Source organism: Bubalus kerabau, chromosome 3 (assembly GCF_029407905.1).
Source record: "Bubalus kerabau isolate K-KA32 ecotype Philippines breed swamp buffalo chromosome 3, PCC_UOA_SB_1v2, whole genome shotgun sequence".
Taxonomy (NCBI): domain Eukaryota; kingdom Metazoa; phylum Chordata; class Mammalia; order Artiodactyla; family Bovidae; genus Bubalus; species Bubalus kerabau.
Window position 1 is genome coordinate 54,848,261 of NC_073626.1, and position 23,035 is coordinate 54,871,295.

General features: G+C 41.2%; 1 protein-coding gene across 1 annotated transcript in view; it reads right to left on the reverse strand.

Moving 5' to 3' along the window:
- CYFIP1 (cytoplasmic FMR1 interacting protein 1) overlaps positions 1–12,195 on the reverse strand; it is a 107,800-nt gene extending 95,605 nt beyond the window's left edge. The window contains 1 exon segment of the mRNA XM_055571830.1: positions 11,995–12,195. The gene's annotated coding sequence lies outside the window, so the exon portion shown is untranslated.
- Between the last annotated feature and the right edge of the window lie 10,840 nt (positions 12,196–23,035).

Below are 23,035 nucleotides of genomic sequence, written 5' to 3' on the forward strand. Positions count from 1 at the left end.
CATGAAGTGAGCAGATGCTGAAGGAAAAATGGCACCAACAGATTTGCTTTATATAGGATCACCACAAACTTTCCATTTGTAAAAAATACACTATCTGAGAAGTGCAATAAAGCAAAGAGCAATTATATGATGTCTGTCTGTACCTTATTCAGAGCACCATAAAACCCTGGAAGTGGGCTCCTCCTGCCCAGTACCCCAGGTTGCTTAGGGAGCTAGGGCATGAGCTGGCTGGAACTAAAAGAGACGATAATTGCCAGGGAGACCTGGTGCAAATGCTGACTCTCACGCCTTGCCCTGACTAGGTGAGCTGGGTGACCAGGCATGCACCCACATACACCTCTTGATTCTGAGGTTGGAGTCTCTCGCTCACACTTAACAGAAAGTGTGGCCAGGGCGACAGCACGATGGGTGGCTGCTCCCTACCCACCCCTTCCTGGGAGCTGCCAGCTGCAGGGGCTAAAGGCTGGGAAACAGCGAGGGGCTGCAATCAGCAGGGAACCAGCCAGTTCTGAGGCCATCTTAGGGTAGCAGTCTCCAACGTAACAGTATACCATGTAATCCTTCGAAGTGACAGAATAAAATGCTGGAGTGTCTGTAATTTTGCCTCACAAAGAGGAACAAAGTCTCCCTGATAGCAACACATCTGCCCCCGCCTCCTTGCCAGATCCTCAAGGAGCAGCAGGAGCCAATGGCTCCCGAGGCTCATAGACACTCCATCACTGTAATTAAATGAGCTGCTTGGGGTTGAACTGCTTTGAGCCCTGAACTTGAAAGGGCTTTTCCCCTTTCAAGTCCTAACTCTTCATACCTCAAACTGACTGTATTTGGAGATGGGTCTTTACAGACACAATTAAAGCAAAATGAGGTTATAGGGTGGGTCCTAACGCAATGTGACTGGTGTCTTTTGTAAGAAGGGGAGATCAGGACACAGACAGGCACAGAGGGAAGGCCATGTGAAAACATGGTGAGAATGTGGCCACCCACATGCCAAGGACAGAGGCCTCGGAAAGGGGCGGGGCCCTCTGGCAGAGCCAGCGGGACTGCTGCAGGACACAGTCCCCAGTCACTCTGAACTGCAACACGGGCTCCTGAGGTACAGAGCTCCTTAAAAGCACATTCAAAAACGGTTCAGGGACACTCAGAAGTGCAGGGCAGGAAGTCACGCCTTCCAAGGGAGCTGCCCCAGACCTTGGCCATTCTGGCAGAGGCTTCCCAGAGAGGACTAACCCTGCTCTGTCCCTGCTGGTGTCTGTCCGAGACTCTCAGAGCTTGTGTGCAACGTTGGTCAGTGACACATTCCCAGTGGAGGGAGGGTGGGCAGTGGTGGTTTTTCCCTCCCTCAGCGGGCAGTTCCAGAGGGCAAGGACCGTCCCCCTCCCCTCCCACCCTTTGCATGGTGCTTACCTTGAAGCCAATCTTTGCAGGAGGAGGCAACTGTCTGAAACGAAAATTACAGGGACTTCCCTGGTAGCCCAGTGGCTAAGACTCTGCAAAGATCCCATGTGCCGCAACTAAAACCCACTGGCAACTAAGACGCAGCGCAGCCAAATAAAGTGCAAACTTAAAATACAAAGTAAAAACTATTCCCTATGACGAGTTCTAGGTACAATACGGTTTTTGGTCAAACATCAGTCTAGATGTTGCTGTGCAGCTACTTCTTAGGTGTGATTTACATTTAAATACGCAGACTTGGAGTAAAGCAGGTGACCCTCCATAACATGGGTGGGCCTCATCCAAACAGCTGATGACCTTAAAAGAAGAAAATGAGATTCTCCAAAGAGGAAGGAATTCTGCTTTCAGAGGAACTTTGGACTTGAGCTGTAACATCAACTCTCCCGGAGTCTCAGCCTGCCTACTCACCGAATTCAGAATTGCCAACCTCCACAATCATATGAGTCAAAACCTTAAAATAAATCTTTCCATATACCCTATGGCTCTGTTTCTATGGAGAATCCTGACTAATACAAACACCCCCACCCCAATTAAAGCAAAGGAAGAAACACAGCTGGCATGTACAAAACTCTTAGGAATGTGGTCTTCAGGGCAGAAGCAAAACTGACTTCAGAATCTGAAAATATCATGCACATGCACAAGTCTGCTTGATTTAACACACTTAGTTATTCCATGACCCCAGGGACAGACAACCCCAATGAGTCAAGAGTCCAGGTGGTTGTAATGCTAGTTGGTTTTGTGGAGACTGGTTCTTCCAGGCAGGATTTGTGGGAAAAGAAGAAAATTCTTTAACATGGAACAGCTTGAGTAACTCAAGCTTTAGGTAGGGATTTAAATATAATGTAAATCCTCATCACCACTTCTGACCTGGGCCTGTGTGGTTCTTCACAGCAAAGTGTATCTTCTTCTGTGAATATCTTCAAAGATGAAGCATCGCACACCCCCACTCTCCTAGTCAGGACAAATGGGCACAAGGAATAACCATGCTAGCTCAGGACATAAAATTATGGTTATCAAATCAAGTTCCAAGATGGAACTCACTGCTCTCTAAGCACTGGTTTTTCTCTCCCATGGAGCAAAACTCCCCCAAAAGAGAGTAAAGAACATGACCTGACAACCTTGGCTAGTCCAGTTCTGAGATATAAATACAAAGCACAAATATGCTTGTTTCAAGTCACAGTAGCTATCACTGTCCATTTGTCTTATTCACAATTAAAAAATCTGAATGCCACAGTTCAAGGCCTGGCTTGTGGGCTCTGTCTCCACAGTCTTGCATGAAAGTAAGGCATGACGAAGTTTGGTGGGGTGGAGTGCGTAAATGAAAGCTCAACAGCACAAGTGTACATCAGGCTCAAACCAACACAAAGGTAAAAAAACACATCCCTGTATTCTTAAGACCAAGTTCTGAGAGGCCTTTAACACAAAAAATTCATATAAATGCAAATCTTACCCCCAGAGTGCTCTGGAATCTTTTTTTTTTTTTTCAAGTCGCTCAGTCGTGTCTGACTCTTTGTGACCCCATGGACTATACAGTCCATGGAGAGTCTTATTAGGTAGCCTGAACTCAGGCCATTCACGGTGCTAGGTTCTCTACTGGCTCCTACACAGCTGCTGTGTCTAAGCTCCTCACTATGGCCAAAGGGTCTCCAGATATAAGATATACAGAGAACAAATAACAAAACGGCATATGTAAATCCTAAGATATAAGTATCTGCATTAAGTGAAAATGGAGTAGACAATCAAAAGGCAGACAATGATAGAATGGGGGTAAAAAAAAAACCATGAAACAAGTATACGCCACCTACTGCTGCTCAGTCACATCTGACTCTTTGTGACCCCATGGGTTACAGCCCGCCAGGCTCCTCTGTCCATGGAATTCTCCAGGCAAGAATACTGGAGTGGATTGCCATTTTCTTCTCCAGGGGATCTTCCCAACCCAGGGATCAAACCCATGTTTCTTGCATCTCTTGCATTGGCAGGCGGATTCTTTACCACTGCACCACTTGGGAATACTACCCATGAGAGACAAATTTTAAATTCAAAGACACAAGGGGATGAAATCAAAAGGATGGAAAAAGATATACCATGCAAAGAGAAACCAAAAGTGGCCAGAGCAGCTATATTAATATTAGATGTATAGACTTGAAACAGAAAATTGTTACTAGAAACATTATAATAGAATAGTCACTCCATCAGAGAGATGTAACAACTATAAACCTATTCAACTAACAACACAACTTTGGAATACATGAAACCACAGAGAACATGATCTTCTATGTAGAGATTTCACAGAAGATTTCACAAAAAACCTGTAAGAGCTAATAGATGAATTCAGCAAAGCTACAGGATACAAAAGCAACACATAAAAATCAGCTGCATGTCTATACATTAGCAATAAATGTTCCAAAAAGAATATTAAGAAAACAATTCCATTTACAATAGCATCAAAAAGAAAATAAATTTAGGAATAAATTTAACTAAGAAGGTGAGTGATTCATACACTAAAAATTACAAAACACTGATTAAAGAAATTAAAGACACAAATAAATGGAAAGATATTCCATGTTCATGAACTGGAAGACTTAATACTGTTGAGATAACAATATACAAAATTCCCTGGTGGTCCAGTGGTTGGGAGTCCTTGTTCTCCCTGACAGGGGCTTGGGTTTGATCCCTGGTTGGGGAACTAAGATCCTCCAAGCAGCATGGAGCAACCGGAAAAAAAAAAAAAAAGATGTCACTATAACCCAAGCTATCCTCAAATTCAATGTTAGTTAAGTTAGTTAAGTCGCTCAGTCGTGTCCGACTCTTTGCTACCCCGTGGACTGTGTAGTGTACTCCGTCCATTGGATTCTCCAGGCAAGAATACTGGAGTGGGTTCCCATTTCCTTCTCCAGGAAATTCAATGTAATCCCCATCAAAATTCTAACAGCATTTTTTTTTTTTTTGCAATAGAAAAACTCATCTTAAAATAATATGGAATCTCAAAGAAACCCCAGAATAGCCAAAACAAATCTTGATAAAGAACAGCAAACCTGAAAGTCTTTTACTGATTTCAAAACTTACTATAAAGTTATAATAATCAAAACTGGCATAAAGACTGACACATTGACCAATGAAACTGAATACACAGCCCAGAAATAAACCCTTGCTTGTGTATATGATCAAATGATTTTCAACAAGGGTGTCAAGACCATTCACTGAAAAAAGGACCTTCTCTTTTCTTTTTTTTAATTTTTGGCTGTGCTGGGTCTTCACTGCTGCACAGAATTCTTCTCTAGTTACAGAAAATGAGTCAATTCTCTAGTTGTGGTGTGAGGGATTCTCATTGCTGTGACTTCTCTTGTTGTGGAACATGGGCTCTAGAGCGTGCAGGCTTCAACAGCTGCAGCACGTGGGGTCAGTAGTTGCAGCTCCCATGGGCTCTAGGGCACAGGCTAAATAGTTGTGCCACATGGGCTTAGCTGCTCTGCAGCATGTGGGACCTTCCTGGACCTGGGATCGAATCCATGTCTCCTCCATTGGCAGGAGAATTCTTTACCATTGAGCCACCAAGGAAGCCCAAGACTGTCTTGAACAAATTGTGCTGGAAAAACTGGATATCCACATGCAAAAGAATTAAACTGGACCATCACCTCACACTGTATACAAAAATCAACTCAAATGAACAAAACACCTACACAGAAGAACTAAAATTATAAAACTTTAAGAAGAAAACATATAAGAAAAGCTTCATGACACTCAATTTGGCAATGATTTCTTGGATATGACACCAAAAGCACTAGCAACAAAAGAAAAAGTGGATAAAACTAGACTAGACATGAAAATGTTAAATTTTTGTGCAGCAAGGACACTAGGACACTATCAAGAAAGTTAAAAGACCTACAGAATGGGAGAAAATATTTGCAAATCATGCATCTGACAAGGGACTGCTATCCAAAATATATAAGGAACTCCTACAACTCAACATGAAAAAAAAGTAACAACATGATTAAAAAATTGACAAAGGATTTGAACAGATATTTCTCTAAAGAAGATATGCAAATGGCAAATAAATACATGAAGAGATGCTCAACACCATTAATTGTTAGGGAAATGCAAATCAAAACTGGAATGAGACACTATTTCATGCCCATTAAGGTGGATATTCGGAGAAGGCGATGGCACCCCACTCCAGTACTCTTGCCTGGAAAATCCCATGGATGGAGGAGCCTGGTGGGCTGCAGTCCCTGGGGTTGCTAAGAGTCAGGCACAACTGAGCGACTTCACTTTCACTTTTCACTTTCATGCATTGGAGAAGGAAATGGCAACCCACTCCAGTGTTCTTGCCTGAAGAATCCCAGGGACAGAGGAGCCTAGTGGGCTGCCGTCTATGGGGTCGCACAGAGTTGGGCATGACTGAAGCAACTTAGCAGTAGCAGCAAGGTGGATATTATTTTTTTTAAAAAGGAAAATAACAAGTGTTGGAGAGGATGTGAAGAAATTGGAATCCATGTGCATTGCTGGTACACAGAAATGCTGGCAAAGCTGCTAAGGAAAATAATATGACAACTGTTCAAAGAAATTAAACGTTTAATTACCACATAACCCAGCAATACCAGTTCTGGGTATAGAACCAAAAGAACTGAAAACAGCATCTCAATAACATACACCAATGTTCATAGTTATATTAAGCCATAGCAGTGCTTAATTGGTGCCTGGAATAGTCAAGTTCATAGACAAGAAGTAGAATGGTTGCTACTAGGAGCTAGAGGAATGAGAAAATGGAGTTAGTATTTAAATGGGTCAAGACATAGAAAACAAACTTATGGTTACTAAAGGATAAGGGGGGAAGAGATAAATTAGGAATTTGAGATGAACAGATATACACTACTATATATAAAATAAACAAGGACCTACTGTATAGCACAGGGAAATATAGTAAATATCTTATAATAATCTTTATAGATTGAAAAATCTAAAAAAAAAAATAGACCTGTGTATGTATGTACACACGTGTATGTGCATATATATATGTATATACATATACATGATTCCACAAAAAAAAGTGATTCCATCTTTTAAAAGATGGAATCACTTTGTATATCAGAAACATTGTAAATAACTATACTTCAATAAAATAAATAAGTGCAGAGGTTCAATTTAGGATGAAGACAGAGTTTAGGGGATGGATGGTGGTGATGGCTGTACAACAATGTAAATGTACCTAATGTTACTAAACTGTACATTTAAAATGATTAAAATAGTAAATTTTAGGCTATTTATATTTTATTATAGTAAAAAAAATTAGACAATATATCCCCAATTTATTTTTTTTAACATTTTTTCAGCTACTGCAGTTTATTTCCCCCTTCATAGAAATATTAGAGTCAGTCTGTCTTTTATCTATAAAAACAATCTGCTGTGACTTCTGTGACTTCTAATAATTAAACAAAAATATCTTATGACCCAGCAAGAACACTTCTAGATTTCTATCAAAAAGATATTATAACATAGGCCTGCATAAAGACTTGAACATGAGTCTTCATAGCAGCAGTTACTCACAACAGGCAAAAAAAAAAAATGAATTTAATGAATGGTTAAACAAAATGTAATATATCCATTCAATGGAATACAAAGCAACAAAAAAGGAATGAAATGCTGGTACATACTAGACCAGAAATAAACTCCAAAAACACTATGCTAAGTGAAGAAAGTTACACATAAAGAACACAAATTGTACACTTTCATTTATATTAAATGTCCAGAAATGGCAGATCTATAAAAGAAAGCACGTTAGTGATGAGCAGGAATAGGGGCTAGGAATGGAGATTAACTGTAAAAGGTCATGAGCAACCTTTTTGGAGTGATATGTATGTTATGATGGTGCTGTTCAACTCCATAAATCTACTAAAAATCACTGCACACTTAAAGGAGGTAATTTTATGGTATGTACATTGTACCTCAAAATAAAGTTAAGATATTTTTTTCCTGCAATATTTTACTGGAATTGTGTTAAACCTCTAGATCAACTTGGAGGGAAGTGACATCTTTACTATGTTGAGTATTTCAACTCATGCCCATACATGCCTCTTCATTTATTTACATGATCTTTGACTCATTCATTAGCATTTTGCAGTTTTCAGCTTATTGATCCTGTATGTGTTTTATTAAAATTTATATCTAAGTATTTGATTTTTTGAAGCTGCTGAAAATGGTTATTTTTAAACATTTTAATTTCTAAATGCACACTGTTGGTATATAGAAATAAGACTAACTTACATGCATTAACTGTATTTTGTGACCTTATTAACTTCACATACTAATTCTGATAGTTTTTTCATAGATTCCTTGGATTTTCTATGTCAATAATACCATCTGCAAAAAGGGACAATTTTCTCATTCCAATCTGCCTTTTATTTATTTTTCTGATCTTATTGCCCTGGCTAAAATAAAGTTTTTTAATTATTATATATATGCTATTAATCCATGCTCTATTCCTTTGGTTGCAAAAATTATGAAGAGCTAGGACAAGATATATAAAAGCTTTAGAAGCCAAAGTATGAATATTTACAATACATTCCTATATATACTATCTCCTTTGATTTCGTAACAATCTAATAGGTACTTTTTCCATGTTACCAAAGAAGAAAAATGGTCAAAGGTAGTCCAACCAACATACCTATCAGGGCTCAGGTGATCATATTATAGCAGACATATATAGTAGCTTTGCCAGGACCCAACTTGATCTCATTTGCCAAAGTCCCAGGCACTGACTGAGCTGACCCCTCTATAAACTAGTAGTATTAAAACACAGATCAAAAGCCAAGACACAAGACTGTCACACACTGAGAGGGGTTGAAGGAACACTGGCCCAACAAAGGAGTAGAGGCAGTGATCCTGGAGTGGTACCTGAGCAAGCACAGTGCCTTCAAAAAATCATAGGCGAGTGATTCAGTAAGTGTATGAGGGTCAGGTCCCAAGGTCTAATATTTTGGAGAAAGCATCTTTGGCAGCTTCTTTCTAGTTTTTAACTTACTAGTCAGAAGGCTCGATTCAAAGTCTGGCTCTTATCAGGCATGCTAACTTTAAAAAAAAATTATTTATTTATTTATTTGGCTGTGTTGGGTCTTATTAATAGTTGTGGCATGTGAACTCTTAGTTGAAGTATATAGGATCTAGTTTCCTGACCAGGGATCGAACCCTGGGCCCCTGCATTGGGAGCGAGGAGTCAGCCACTGGACCACCAGAGAAGTCCCCAGACATTTAACAGGCACACACTTAACCTCTTTGTCATTTTCCTCATCCATAAAGTGAGAATAATAATTGCACCCATCTTTGAGGTTGTGAGAATAGTTGGTATGGCGATGGCACCCCACTCCAGTACTCTTGCCTGGCAAATCCCATGGACGGAGGAGCCTGGCAGGCTACAGTCCATGGGTTGCAAAGAGTCAGACATGACTGAACTGCCTTAACACGCACGCACACAAAACAACACTGAAGCAAAGGAAGTACTCAAGAAATGCTGCTGTTCAGTCACTAAATCATGTTCGACTCTTTGCGATCCCATGGACTAAAGCATGCCAGGCTGCCCTGTCCTTCACTATCTCCCAGAGTTTGCTCAAACTCATGTCCATTGAGTCGATGATGCCATCCAACCATCTCATCCTCTGCTGCCCCTTTCTCCTTCTGCCCTCAATCTTTCCCAGCATCAGTCTTTTCCAATCAGTAGGCTCTTCACATCAGGTGGCCAAAGTACTGGAGCTTCAATTTCAGCATCAGTCCTTCCAATGAGTATTCAGGATTGATTTCCTTTAGGACTGACTGGTCTGGTCTCCTTGCTGTTCAAGGGACACTCAAGAGTGTTCTCCAGCACATTTCAAAAGCATGAGTTCTTCAGTGCTCAGCCTTCTTTATGGTCCAGTTCTCACAACTGTACATGACTACTGGAAAAACCACAGCTTTGTCTCTGTCAGCAAAGTGATATCTCTGCCTTTTTTTTTTAATACTCTGTCCAGGTTTGTCAGAGCTTTTCTTCCAAGGAGCAAGCGTCTTTTAATTTCATGGCTGCAGTCACCATCTTAAGTGATTTTGGAGCCCAAGAAAAGAAAACCTGCCACTGTTTCCAATTTTACCTCCATCTATTAGCCATGAAGTGATGGGTCCAGATGCCATGATCTTAGTTTTCTGAATGCTGAGTTTTAAGCCAACTTAAAAGATACATTAGCTTTTATTTAAACCCTCATTCACTTCCAGAATGATAAATCTGAGTATATACATAAAAATATAGACACAAGCACTGAATATGGTAGTTCAGTTCAGTTGTTCAGTCATCTCTGACTCTTTGCGACCCCATGGACTGCAGCACGCCAGGCTTCCCTGTCCATCAACTCCCGGAGCTTGCTCAAACTCATCATGTCCATCAAGTCAGTGATGCCATCCAACCATCTCACCCTCTGTCATCCCCTTCTCCTCCTGCCCTCAATCTTTCCCAGAATATGACGGTGACAAATGCAAACTAATGTCAGTTAACTAGGGGCTGATTAAATAAATGATCGTACATCTAACCATAAGGCACTATACTATACAGTCATTAAAAGGAATGAAGAATATCTGTGCGTATATATAGTATATATGCCAATATAATATATATGCCAACATGTTAATATTTCCAAGATCTTTAAATAATCCAAGAACATTAAGTGAAAAGGTACAATACATGCAATATAATCTTGCTGTCAGAAAAAGAACATACACAAAAATAAAACCTATGCACAGAAAAGGCTACATACTAAGAGAGACTTAGGGAACTGCACTTTTAGTATATGTAGTGGAGCACTGTTTGACTTTTTAATACGCTTAAGTGTTGTAATTCTTCTCATGAATTAAAAGTGTTATTTGAATAGCTCAGGTTGTATCCTAGAGGCACACGTTTTATTTTTTTTTTTTTATTTTATTTTATTTTTAAAGTTTACATAATTGTATTAGTTTTGCCAAACATCAAAATGAATCCGCCACAGGTATACATGTGTTCCCCATGTCTTTACCTCTCAGGGACAAACTAGAGTACGGATGAATCGCAAATGCATTAATTATGCTGAGTGAAATAACCAAACTCAAAAACCACATATGACACTCTGTAAAAAGCAAAACTGTAGGAATGGAGAGCAGATCAAGGGTCAGGAGTGGAAAATGGAGTTGCCTACAAAAGGACAGAAAGGAGTTTAGGGGGTGATAAAACTGCTCCGTATCTTGACTGTGGTTGTAAGTCACCAGACACTAAGCATTTGTTAAAATTCAGACTGTTTATCATAAAGTCAATATTACTATATGTCAACTTAAAATAAATTTAAATAAACACACAAAAACACTTGGCGAGTAACTTTTCTTTGAGGGACGGATGAGCATACAAATGTATGTTTTAATACCGGAAATGTTTTCCACATTTCCCTGTTCACCTCTGGCATAGAGATGCCGCTGCGTGAAGACAGTGTTTGGCACCATCTTCCTAAGTGAATTTCCATAAACGCAAACTTAACGTGGCCCACATTCATTTAAAACTTGATTATTTTCTTCAGGCTCAGCACGGGTAGATCTGCGCTTTACTCGAAAAACCACTGAAGGCCTTCAGGAAGAAGGGACGCTAGGCACCGGCGCGCGGCTTCACAGGCCGAGCGGCCGAGCAGGATTTTCCTGCACGAGCCCGGAGCCGCTAGAGCTGCTGGTGAATTGTCCAGCAAGTAACCTGAGCTACAACACCGAGAACGCTGCTGCTTCAATCACGGGTCATTGACGGAATCACGTTGACAATGGCCAAGAAATACCACCCAACTCACCAAGCTCTGACAAAACAACTGAGCGGCGCGGCGCACAGCACCCTCTCTCTACTCCTGGAAAAGGAAACTCCCAAGTCTTAGACTCCCACAGCAGCGTAGACCGTCCAACACCCGGCTTCATAAGCAATCGCTATCCGGCCGTTCAGACACAACGCTAGGGTGGACGTGCTCCGGACGCCTCTCTCGGCTTAGAAAGCGCTTCTTAAACCCCATTTCCAAATTATTCTCCCACCCACTAAGGGCTGCGAATTAGGAGCACGCATTTGAGGCTTAAAATATACAACTCAATCTGGCTGTGTTGAATCGCACTGCCCACGTAACAATCCGGGCTCCTTAACAAAGCCCCAAACTCCTCTCTCCAAGAATCTGCAAAATGGTCTCGCTTGGTCAGTCTCTCCTCCCCTCAGAGAGGGGCACAAAGCGCGACCTCAGTACAAACCGCCTGCTCCGTACTTTCAAACAATAACTGCAAAATCTCAATGGACCCTCCGCATTGGAACTCCGTCGCGGCCAGGGGCGCTGGGGAATGGCTTCGCGACTCCGAGGCCGGAGTGATCCAGGAGGCCGCGCCGCCCGGGAGGCCGCGCCGGGGAGGTCCAAGTCCCGGCTGCCTGAGGGGCCCCGGTCCGACACCGCCACCTCCCAGCTCCCGGCCGGCCAGGCTCCGAGGGCGGGCCGCGATCCCAACGGGGGCGCGGGGCTGGAAGGGGGCCGCAGCGCTCCTCACCTGGGTCCGCGGCGGCTGCTCGGGGGTCCCGGGCGGGCCCTGGGAGTTTCCTGACCGAGTGAGTCACTCGGGCGGGCCGGGAATGCGCCAGGAAACACCCGGCCTCCTCCCCTTCCTCCCGGGGCGGGGGCTCTCCCGGCTCGGCCCCTTCCTCCTGGCGCTCCTCCCTCCACCCCCGGCCCTCGGCCAGTCGGCTAGCTCTTGGGCGCTGTGCTCCCTCCCTCGACCCCGGGGGCCACAGGCCCCTCTGGCTGTCGAAAATGCTCCTCAGGGAAGGGAACCTCGAGGGCCACCTGCCGGCCTAGGGGACCTCAGCTAGTCCTTGGCACCGCGGGAGGGAGGGAGGTGGGGGCTTCCCAGAGGGAATCGCCCAGCTTGGGCAGTAAACAGAACGCGGAGGGCGCACCCTGTCCTGGGCCTCCGTGAGGTAAGGGCGGCAAGTGAGATGAGCCGCAGAACGAACTTAGGGGGACACCCAGGCGCGATGGCCTGGCGCCCCGCAACCAAGGAGGAGGTACTCACTCACACCTGAGCTCCGCGGGCGGGAGCCTGCAAGCGGCCAGGTGCGGGGTGCGACTGGGACTCGCTGCCAGAACCCGGCCAACCGGGAGAAAATGATCCTGTTTGGCCTCTGAAGTGATCGCGTGTCCCCTCTGAGCCAGGAGCAAAGGCGTGCGCAGATTTGTGGGAATGGCTGAGAGCAGAAATCTGACGAACTAGCCCCCAAACACAATCTTGAGAGAGGCCAAGTGGAGTAAGCTTGTCACAAGCATGTTTGGGAGAAATTTTTCCCTAAACTACCCCCGCTCCCCATCACCACCACCACCTCCCCAACCTGTCCTAAGGGAGAGCAATAAAGATGAGCAGCAGGTATCAGGCCATTAGCCTTTGAAAACCACAAGAAGTTTCATTATCTCCTGGCTGTCTTCTAGATGATGCAAAGTTACAGCAAATGAATCCTGACTAAACCAAAATCTACCAGTTGTCTAAATATTCAGAGACCACTTTTTCCAGAAGCACCTGGAGGTCCCTCACTCCAACATGGGTTTTGAGTGACTTTCTGGTTCCCAGCTAGTCCACACATTTTCAGCCCAGGGCTGAGTCTCAAAGTTAAATTCCCAAGGGCTGTTTCGTTTTTGTTGGTTTTATGCTGTAAGTGAAGTGGTGAAATACATGGTCAAGGTATAGTGTGATAATTTAAAAATACTGTAACCCCCTAGAGCGATTAATGAAAAATAAGCAATTAAAAAATCCAAGAGAGGAAATTAAATGGAATGCTAAAATATAAATCCGAAGAAAGCAAAGAAAGAGCAAAAAGCACATAAGTAACAAAGAGCAAGCTGTTAGACTTAAATCCAACTGTATTAGTAATTACATTAAACGTAAATGAACTAAACACTCCAAAGAAATTGTCACATTAGAGAAAAACAGAGCCTAAATACATGGCTGTTTAAAAGAAACATACCTTAAATATGAGGACACAAAGAGGTTGAAATTTTAAAAGATGAAAAACCATCTACCATGCCTATGCTAATCATAAAAAAGTCAGTGACTATATTAATATCAAAGTAGACCTAAAGACAAGGAACATGACCAAAAATTAAAAGGGACATTGGGTAAAGATAAATGGGTCAATTAATTCAGAAAAAAAAAATGACAATTTTTAGAGTGTATGCACCAAATAAGCTATGAAAAATTGATAGTCAGAAGAAGAAATAGGCATACAGATACTCACAATTAGAGATTTAACACCCCTCTCTTAGGAAGTGATGTGACAGGCAGACACCAAAATAAGTACAGATACAGAAAAATTTTAAAGCAGTTGACTGATTTACCCTTAAGCCTCACAAAACAAAACACAAAATATGTTGTATTTGATGACAGATGTTCAAAATATTTATGCTGAACCCTTAAGGTATTACTGAGAAGAATTAAAATTTTCAAATATTATGCACAAAGTATATGTTAGGAAGTAAAACAAATCTCAGTAGATGTCAAAGTGTTGATATCATACAGAACTTTCTCTGACCATCACGAAATTGAACAAAAACGCAATAAAAATAAAACTTTTAAAATATATTTTATTTATTTATTTATTTTATTTTTTAGCTGTGCTGGGCCTTCCTTGCAATTCATGGGCTTCTCATTGCAGTGGCTTCTCTTGTTGCGGATCATGGGCTCTAGGCACTTGGGCTTCAGTGGTTGCGGCACACAAGCTCAGTATTTGCAGCTTGGCTCTAGAGTAGGCTCAGTAGTTGTGGTGCATGGGCTTTATTACTCTGGGGCATGTGGAATCTTCATGGACCAGGGATCAAACCCATGTCCCCTGCATTGCCAGGTGGATTCTTATCCACTGTACCACCAGAGAAGTCCAAGATAACTTTTTAATGCCCAAATATTAGATAACTAAATAATACACTTCTGAATATTCTTTTGATCAAAAAAGAAATCACAATGGAAATTGGAAAATATATTGAACTAAATAATGATGAAAAAAATAAAAATTTGTGAGATGCAGCTAAATGAATGCTCAGAAGGAAAGTTAATATATCAAATACACATAGTAAAAAACAAGAAAAGTTTAAAATCAATTACCTTAACTTCTACCTCAAAAAAGTTAGAAAAACAGAAGCAAATTAAATTCAAAGAAAGTATAAGTAAAAAAATAATAAAGATAAGAACAGAAGTCAATAAACTAGAAAACAGATGAACAAATAAGAACATCCACCTCCGCCCCCACAGGGATAAATTAGGAGTTTGGGATTAACAGGGGCTTCCCTAATGGCTTCCTTTCTGTGGCTCAGAAGGTAAAGCATCTGCCTACAATGCAGGAGACCCCGGTTCGATCCCTGGGTCGGGAAGATCCCCTGGAGAAGGAAATGGCAATCCACTCCAGTAATTTTGCCTGGAAAATCCCATGAATGGAGGAGCATGGTAGGCTACAGTCCATGCGGTCACAAAGAGTCGGACACGACTGAGCGACTTCACTTGGTCCCTAATAGCTCCGTTGGTAAAGAATTGGCCAGCAATGCAGGAGACCCTGGTTCCATTCCTGGGTTGGGAAGATCTCCTGGAGAAGGGATAGGCTACCCACTCCAGTATTCTTGGGCTTCCCTTGTGGCTCAGCTGGTAAAGAATCCATCTGTAATGTGGGAGGATTCAATCCCTTCTGCACTGGTAGAAGAAAACAATTGAATCTGTAATTTAAAACCATCCCATAAAGAAAATCTCCAAGGGTGTATAGCTCCACTGGTGAATTCTATAAAACATTTAAGAAAGAAGCAACACCAGTTTTACAAAGCCACAGGAATAGTATAATATTGATTTGATGCACAAATAAAGCAATGGAACAGAATAGTAAGAAAAAATCCCTGCTATAGACTGAATGTTTGTGAAACTTCTAGGTGTCATTTCAGGGGACTCCCAGGGGTTCCAGTTCTTTATGTATCAGCACAGAAAGAATTCAGTGAGAGGCAAAGTAGTAGATAAGAAGTGATATTTTAGAATTGGAGACTTGTGAGGCTTATAAGCAGATGAGCGAGAGGGTGCTGCACCCAAAGAACTTAGTGGGCTACAGTTTTATAATCAGAGGAAAGGGGAGGGAGACCACATTCATCCTTATTCTTGAGTAGATGTCAAACTTCCATTGTTAGCTCCTTCTCCATGCTGGGCAAAAAAGTTTTCTTGTCCCTGCATGGTCAAGCCAGGACTGTCATGGCACTGCTGCTAAGTCACTTTAGTCGTATCCGACTCTGTGCGACCCCATAGACGGCAGCCCACCAGGCTCCGCCGTCCCTGGGATTCTCCAGGCAAGAACACTGGAGTGGGTTGCCGTTTCCTTCTCCAATGCATGAAAAGTGAAAAGTGAAAGTGAAGTCGCTCAGTCGTGCCCGACCCTTAGCAACCCCATGGACTGCAGCCTTCCAGGCTCCTCCATCCATGGGATTTTCCAGGCAAGAGTACTGGAGTGGGGTGCCATTGCCTTCTCCGGTCATGGCACTAGGGAATATCATTTCAGGTCTGAGTACAATAATGGTGTTTCACTTTGAAATCTCACTTTTCCATAACTTTTTTTTTTTAATTTGTGCAAAGAGCGTGTTTTAAGGATCATTAACTTACTGAGCTCACAGGACAAAATGTGGGTCTCATGCCATCATTGTTTTATTGTTTTTGTCTCATGCTTCTATTGCGTGGTTTTGCTGCTTAAGAAGCCTGCTTGGTTTTGTGGTTAAGGAAACCTGTAGGTGATCATTAACTTATAGAGGGGCTTCCCTGGTGGCTCAGATGGTAAAGAATCTGCCCGCAGTGTGGGAGACGTGGCTTAGGTCCCTGGGTTGGGAGGATCCCCTAGAGAAGGGAATGGCTACCCACTCCAGTATTCTGTCTGGAGAATTCCAAGGACAGAGGAGCCTGACAGGCTACAGTCCATGGGGTTGCAAGGAGTCAGACACAACCGAGCAACTTTCACTTTTCACTTAACTTGCAGGGGTCTCCCATGCTTTTTTCTTTACTTACAGTCCTCTAGTGGGATTAACTATTTCATTACTTACTTTGTCCCTATCATTTGTGCCTCCTCAAAATTCATATGTTGAAACTTAATACCCCAATGTGTTGGTATTTGGAAAGTGAATATGTAAAGAGAATAGGGCCCTCACAAATAGCATTAGTTCCTGTAGAAAAGAAACCCCAGAAAGATTCTTCATCTCATCCACTATGTGAGGTTACAGGTCTGTGAAGCAGAAAATAGGCTCTCACCAGTCACCAAATCTTCCAGCACCTTGCTTTTGGACTTCCCAGCCTCCAGACTCTGTGAGAAATAAATTTCTGTAGTTTGTAAGCTACCTAGTCTATGATATTCTGCCCAAACAGATTGACAAGCCCACACCTCTATAGTCAGTTGATTTTTAATAAACATACCAAAGGAATTCAATGGACAAAGGGAAGTATTTTTAATGGTGCTAAGTAATTGTATAACTATGTGGAAAAAGTTGATCTCCTTGCCCACATCATACACAAAAATTAATTTGATACAGATCATAGACCTAAACATGAAAGCTAAAGATACAAAGTTTCTAGAAGGAAACTAAAGAGTAATTTTACAACCTTAGAATGTAGGTGGGAAAAGATGTCTTAGAAGAGAAAATGTACTAACCTCTTTGGTCAGTACCTTTAAAAAAAAGTGATAACTGATTTGGTCAGAAATTAAAACTTCTTACCAAAAGACAATGTTAAGACAGTGAAATGCCAGACTTGAAGACAGTCTTGGCACACAGACAACTGATCCCAGAATCTGCAAAGAACCCCTACAAATCAACAATAAAATGCCAACCCAACAAAAATAGGACACTTCAAAGAAGAAACTACTTTGGAAGTCTCTTATCAAGTTTTATGTATATATATATATATGTATATATATATATACTACATAGCATATACATATGGTATGTAGCATAATCCTACTTATATATATTTACCCAAGAAAAGAAAATTTATGTCTACACAATGGCTTGTACATGAGTAATCAATCACAAAAGCAAAAAACTAGAAACAACTCAAAGAATATAATTAGAAAAGTGGATAAACAAATTGTTGTATATTTGTACAATGGAATATTAATATTAAAAGGGGAAGAATTACTGTCCAAGTATCATCACAAAGAAATTTTACCAGGTACAAAAGATAATATTGGTTGATGTGATCAAGAAAGAAGAGTAGGAAGCTCCAGGTCCTCATTTCCTCACAGAAACATCAAGTAAACATCATACTGACCTCAGTAGCTTTATGAGAACTCTAGAAACCAGTTAAAGGATCTGCAGCAGCCAAATGAATGCCCAAGCAAGAAACAGCAGCACTCAAAACATTCCAGACAAAAAATTTCATGGCATTTGCAATCACCCTTGCCCACCCCCAACAAAGGCATGCTACAGATAGAGGAAGTCACTTAATTCCTGATCCCTCCCTCAGAGTGAAAGGAAGTTGTCTACAATGTTTCAACTTCTCTGGGGGTTATTGGAGGGACTGGTTTTTGTGTCAGAGTGCTGACTCAGAGTGCTGACAGGAGTAGTGGATTAACTTGGGTATGGGACTGGAGGCTCATGACCGCAGTGTGGTGCCAGGGCATGGTGGAATGCTGCAGGGGCATTTCTGACCTGTATGCACCTGAGGGTAGAGAAGTACGACTGAACATCCAAGGCCCTAAGAAGAAGGCCGAGACTCTTAGGCACATGCGATACTTTGAAAAGCAGCTGTATATGTAGAGGAATTAAGGGTAGGGGAAAGCACACACGCAGGCCCAAGGAAGGTGCAGCATCCAGCAGCTCCGAGAAGACCCTAGCTCTCATACTGCATTGATTAGGGGACTGGCTCCTGCACAGTCAGGCTGCAAAGGCTGGGAGAGGTTTCTGATTGTCCAATGCTTGATTTTCCACAGACATATGACCCATTCAAAGAAGCAATATAAATCTTCAGAAAATGAACCCAAAGAAAGCCTTCCAGTTTACTTGACAAACACTTTGAAACAATTTTCTTAATGATTCAGCTTGATGACTTAAGGTGTAACACATACAGAAAACTAAGGAAATCAGGAGGTCAATATATGAACAAAATGAAAATATCTGTGAGAGAGAAATTATGGAGATCCAGTTTCTGGTCCAGCATATCTGGAGCATGAAAATTGTCAGTGTTCTAACAAGCTAAATGGCCCAAAAATCAGCAAATCTTCTTAGATCCATTAAAGAAGTAAGGTCACAGGGCGTATTGCTGACCCATAAATCAGAGAGACAAACCAGTAGACTCAGGGAATCAAAACACACCAAAGCAGAAACCCAGGAACAGAAACTTCTGTGGGAGCTAGTATCAGAGTAGGAAATCTAAACTGAAACTGATGAATTGCTGGAGGCTCAGTGTGGAAAAGTTTGAGAGTTAAAAACTCCAGAAGGGACCATTCTTAGATGGTGTGCTTGTAATTTTTTGAGTTTTATCTCCAGGAGCCTTCACAGTTACTTACAGTAAGAATTAGAGAAAAAAAGTCCTCTTGTGATTTCAGCAGAGGGAGGGGGAAAGGAACCATTTTGAAATAAACCAGAGCATTCTGTTCCTGACAAAGCCTGCCCTAAAGAGAGCTATCTCAACAACACCTCAACAACTGTCTCAACAACCCTAACTTACTGGAGTTTTTTCAGAGCATAAGCCACCTGGATGAAGGGAAATAATGCCCGCCCTTCCAGACACTCTCTCCCATCTAAAGGAGGAGAAAAGCTGAGAAACACTTGTGAAGTTCACAGCTCAGGGGAACAGTCTCCCTAAAAGACTGAGGACTAGTATTTCATGGTCTGTGGAATCCTACCCCTCCTTACCACCACATCAGTAAATGCCTGTTTACCACAGATTGTTTTATCTAGTACATTGTTTTTGTCTTTCAACAAAAATCACAAGGTATACTATGAGAAGTAAAATATTGCTTGCCATATCAGTAAACAAAGGATGCCACAGTCATCAACAATTGCAGTCCTCCCACAGTGAGCTGCTGGGCCCGGGGAAACTCAGGGAGTAAAGCATGCCTGCCAGCTAACAGCCACCGCACTCAGTCACTCCAGATGCTGAGCCCTGAGGAACCGCAGATGTGAAAACAGGGTCCTGGCCCTAGACAGCTGAGGCGCGTATCAAAGGAATGACCAGTGAGCTCAGACTCTTGCATCTGCTCATGTATAGAAAAGCACTAATTTCCTTAACTTGAGATACCTAGTTTTGTTTTATTAACAGTAGTCTTTTGATCTTACTACCTACCCTTCGCTGCAAAACTCCTGTATATCCTAACTCACCTCTGTTCTCCTTGGAGCAGTTTTCTCGGGGTTACTTGAAATGCTGCCTGTCAGAGTTGAAGTCCTCAGTATGACTGCTGAATAAGGCATAATTCTCATCTTTTAGGTGCATATACACACACACACACACACACACACACACACGCACAAGTAAAACGTAAAAAACAAACAAAAAGACAAAATAGTTTGAAAAGATCAAGCAAGCATCAGAACAAGACTCAGATATGGAAAGAATGTTGGAATTATCCGATCCGGAGCTTTTTAAAAGCTATGATTAATATTTATTTCTTTATTTGGTCAAATATCATTTGACCATGTATGTGAGGGCTTATTAATGGGATTTTTATTCTATTCCAGTGCTCTGTTTGTCTTTCTTTATGCCAGGACCACAGTTTTGTGATTTACTGTATGTCATAATTACTGCAGCTTTGTAACAAGTTTTTAAAACATTTTTATTCAAAAATTTTTTAAACTTTTATTTATTTAATTATTTTTGCACTGAGTCTCCATTGCTTTGCATGCGCTTTCTCTAGTTACAGTGAGTAGGAGCTACTCTTCATTGCAGTGCTTCTCTCGTTGTGGAGCACAAGCTCTAGAATCAAGACCTTCCGGAGTTGTGGCACATGGGCTTCGTTGCTCTGAGGCATTGTGGAATTTTCCCAGACCAGGTATTTAACCCGTGTCCCATGCATTGGTAGGCAGATTCTTATCCACTGTACCACCAGGGAAGTTCTGCAACAAGTTTTTGAAGTCAACTGTATCTGAAAGAAATATACAGAACACTCCAGTCAACAACAGCAGAACACACATTTTTCTCAAGTGTACAGGAAACTTTCTTGAGGACAAACCACTTTCATCACTTGTGTTTAACATAGGAAGGCCTATTCAGAGCAGTTAGGCAGGAAAAAAGTATCCAAAATGGAAAAGAGGTAAAATCATCTGTTTGTAGATGACATGATCTTACTTGTAGAAAATCTAAGATCGCATTAAAAAAAAAACAAAAACTGTTAGAAGTAACAAACCAAGTCAGGAAAGTTGTAGGATATAAAATCAACACATTAAAAAGTCAGTTTGTATTCACATACACTAACAATCCAGTAAGGAAATTAAGAAAACAATTCCAGTACAATAGCATAAAAAAGAATAAAATACTTAGGAATAACCTAACCAAAAAAAAGACAAAAAGTTTGTATATTTAGAACTACCAAACTTTGCCAAAAGAAATTAAAGACAGAAATATATGAAAAGATCTCTCACTTTCATGGACTGACAGGCAATTTTTTTCAGTTTTGCTGAGATATAAGTGACATGTGTGTGTGTTCAGTCGTGTCTGACTCTTTGCAACCCCATGGCTCCTCTGTCCATGGGATATTTCAGGCAAGAGCCCTGGAATGGTTGCCATTTCCTCCTCCAGGGCTTCTTCCTGACCCAGGGATCAAGCCCGCGTCTCCTGTGTCTCCTGCATTGGCATCCAGATTCTTTACCACTGCTCCACCTGGGAAGCCCATAACCGACGTTCAGCTTTGTGTGTGTTTAAAGTGTAATTCATAACGGCTTAACACAAATGTACTGCAAAATGATACCACAATAGATTTAGTTAGTATCCATCTCCTCACACAGCTGCAAAAAAGAAAAAAGAAAAAAAAGGTCCTTCTGATAGAATTTTTAGGATTTACTCTCCAGCAACTTTCAAACATACCAAACAGCAGTGTTAACTGTTGTACATTACATCCCCAGTACTTATGTATCTTAAGTACCTTTTGATCACTTCCATCCAACTGCTCTACCTCCAGGTTCCTGCCTCTAGTAACCACAAATCTGATCTTTTTCTGTTTGATGCTTGTATTTTTTTGTTTCTTTTTGATTTCACATATAATAGAGATCATAAAATATTTGTCTTTTTCATTCTGATTTATTTCACTTAGTATAATGACCTCAGGTTTTACCCATGTTGCTGCAAAGAGCAGGACTTCTTTCTTTTTTTGTTGCTGAACAGTATTCTATTATATATATATATTATATATATAATGTACATATATATATAATTTCCTTTATCCATTGATCTTTTGACGTACACTTAGGTCGTTTCCATGTCTTGGCTATTATAGATGCCTCTTTGACATAGTAATTTGATTTCTTTGAATATATACCCACAAGTAGAATTGCTGAATCATGTAGTAGTTGTGTTTTTAATTTTTTGACGAACCTCCATACTGTTTTCTATACTGGCTATACCAATTTACATTTCCATCAACAGTGCACCAGGGTTTCCTTTTCTCTGAGTCCTTCCCAACAATTGTTATCTCTTTTCTTTTTGATGCTAGTCATTTTAACAGGCATGAGGTGAGATCTAATTGTAGTTTTGATTTGCATTACCCTAATGATTAGTGATGCTGAGTACCTTTTCAAGTACCCATTGGCCATTTAAATATCACCTTTGGAAAAAGGCCCAGAAGCTTTAATATTCTTTTTTTGGCCAAGCCAAGTGGCATGCAGAATCTTAGTTCCCCAACCAGAGATTAAGCCTGTGCCCCCTCCAGTGGAAGCACAAGGTCTTAACCATGGGACTGTCAGGGAAGTCCCAAACAGTATTTTTAAGATGTCAATACTACCCCCAAGTGATCTGCATATTCAATGTAATTCCTATCAAAATCTCAACAGTGTTTTTTGCAGAAATACAAAACTCCATCCTAAAGTTAATACAAAATTTAAAGAGACCCCAAATAGCCAAAACAACCCTGAAAAAGCAGAACAAAGCTGGATGATCCAAACCTCCTGTTTCAAAACTTATTACAAAGCTTATAGTAATCACATCAATGTGATACTTGCATATAGACAGACATACAAACCAAAGGAATAGAGTATAGAGCCTATAAATAAACCCTCACATATACGGTCAAGTGATTCTTAACAAGATTTCAAGACCACTCAATGGGAAAAGAACAGCCTTTTCAACAAACCATGTTGGAAAAACTGGATATCCACATTCAAAAGGGCGAAGTAGTACTATCATCATAATCTATACACAAAAATTTACTCAAAATAGATCAGAGACCTAAATGTAAGAGGGAGGTAATACTATAAAACCTCTGGAAGAAAACATGAGAGGACTTCATGACACTGGATTTGACAGTGATTTCTTAACTATGACACCAAAAACGAGGACAATAAAAAATAGACAAATTGACCTAAAATCAAATTTTTAAACTTTTTGCCTCATA